Source organism: Adiantum capillus-veneris, chromosome 1 (assembly GCF_014529385.1).
Source record: "Adiantum capillus-veneris isolate H3 chromosome 1, ASM1452938v2, whole genome shotgun sequence".
Lineage (NCBI taxonomy): Eukaryota > Viridiplantae > Streptophyta > Polypodiopsida > Polypodiales > Pteridaceae > Adiantum > Adiantum capillus-veneris.
Genome location: NC_140931.1, coordinates 61,819,462 through 61,821,791, shown reverse-complemented (window position 1 = coordinate 61,821,791; position 2,330 = coordinate 61,819,462).

Genomic DNA, 2,330 nt, shown 5'->3' with positions numbered 1-2,330 from the left:
ACGACAAGAAGTCATCGGTGGTGTGGTGATGGATTTTGATGCTTTTCCAGTTATGAGAGAAGAGCAGTGAGTCACATGTGCAAGACAATGCAATGTAAATGACTTTGCAGACATGTACTTTTGCGGATGAACTCGAGAGTGCTGTGCATCACATGTCTGTAGATGCAGAGTTAGAGTGGCCATGCTCTAGCAAGACCAAGGATTTTATTCACGTTTTCACGTGAAGTGTGAAGTCATAATAACTAATGTTATTAACACTCCATGAGAGTGTTAATAACATCAAATTAACAAGCACCTGCTAGAACCGCCCTTTCTTGTTAGCCCGGCAGTATTTTAAGTTATCTTGGTGGGGCCCACGCGCCAACAGTCATGCCCGACGGGCTCGACTATATCCTCCTCTTGCCCCCCATTTCTGGAGGTGGCTATATAAACAATGTCTCATACTTGGCTTTGTTTTTTTTGGCACACTTGGCTTATCTGAGGTCTTGGTTTTCATTTAGGTAGCTTTGATTCCTATGTTTTTTAACAACATGAAATTTTACAATTGAGTTTCCCTTGGGTGTCTATCCACCTAAAAACACGTTTGGGTAGGGAGCATCCTTGGGGAGGGTATAGGTGGTGCTAGTTCTCGGGGCTCGTTTCTATGGTTGGAATGGAGCACTCCTTATCACTACACCTACGTATTGTTTGTTACGTATAGTTACCTCCCTTGGGTGTCTATCCATCTGGAAACAGGTTTGGGTAGGGAGCATCCTTGCGGAGGGTATAGGTGGTGCAAGTGCTTGGTGCTCATTTCTATTGTTGGAATGGAGTGCTCCTTATCACTACACCTATGTATTGTTTGTTACTTATAGTTACCTCCCTTGGGTGTCTATCCATCTGGAAACAGGTTTGGGTAGGGAGCATCCTTGAGGAGGGTATAGGTGGTGCAAGTGCTTGGTGCTCATTTCTATTGTTGGAATGGAGTGCTCCTTATCACTACACCTATGTATTGTTTGTTACTTATAGTTACCTCCCTTGGGTGTCTATCCGCCTGGAAACAGGTTTGGGTAGGGAGCATCCTTGCGGAGGGTATAGGTGGTGCAAGTGCTTGGGGCTCATTTCTAAGGTTGGAATGGAGTGCTCCTTATCACTACACCTACGTATTGTTTGTTACGTATAGTTACCTCCCTTGGGTGTCTATCCGCCTGGAAACAGGTTTGGGTAGGGAGCATCCTTGCGGAGGGTATAGGTGGTGCAACTGCTTGGGGCTCATTTCTATGGTTGAATGGAGCGCTCCTTATCACTACACCTACGTATTGTTTGTTATGTATAGTTACCTCCCTTGGGTGTCTATCCGCCTGGAAACAGGTTTGGGTAGGTAGCATCGTTGCGGAGGGTATAGGTGGTGCCAAGTGCTTGGGGCTCATTTTTTGCTTTATGTTTATATGTATATTATTTTACTTTATTGTACAATTGTTCAATTAAATATTTTTTTTCAAAAACTTACTATTTTTACGATTGTATGAATGTATAGGTGGCTTGTGAACTTGTTATGGACACTGACGCTTGCTCTGAAAGCATCAATGCAGTTACTTCTAGTCGCCCATCAACTGGTGAAGTATCAAACAATGGAGCAAAGAATAAAGGGAAGCGCAAGGTCGTCGATGGTAAGGTGTCAGGGGCTGAGTGGCAATTTGCTGAGAATGTAAGATCTTTTAATAGATTGGCGTTGTAAATTATGTGGCAAAGAAAAATCAAGAGGTGCACCTCATATTAGGGAACTTCCTTGGATTAGGGGGAATGGAACAACTAATAGGTCTAGTGGAGGTAAATGTAATAGTGTAGGTCTTGAGAGTGCTACAAAACGCTTGAGAGAGGTGCTAGGAGGTGTAGCCAATGCAAGGCAACCTAGAATACCAACTCCAAGCCATTATGCTTCAGAGCACCAAGGCAGTGGTGCCTCAACACAAGGCGGACAAAATATTGGTGCACCCTCCATGGTGACCAACTACCACACGCAAAGAGCTAGCACTCAAGATGGATTGCCAGAGTACCAATTTGAAATGCATAGAACGAGGCAAGTAAATCTAGAGCAAATATTTTGATGAATTGCTCTTGAAGAGACACAATTTTCTCTTGCACAAGCTATCTATTTTACAGGCGTTTCTATGTTGATGGTCACACGAGAGTCATGGAAGCATGCATGGAAGAAGATTGGTGAGTATGGGGCTAGCTTTTCCCCTCCATCATATCATCAAATGTGGACAACCTTCTTGGAAAAATGCTTCTTTGCTGACACCCAAAAAGAAGTTTATATATTGATCTTGAAATTAGTTAATCAAACGGGA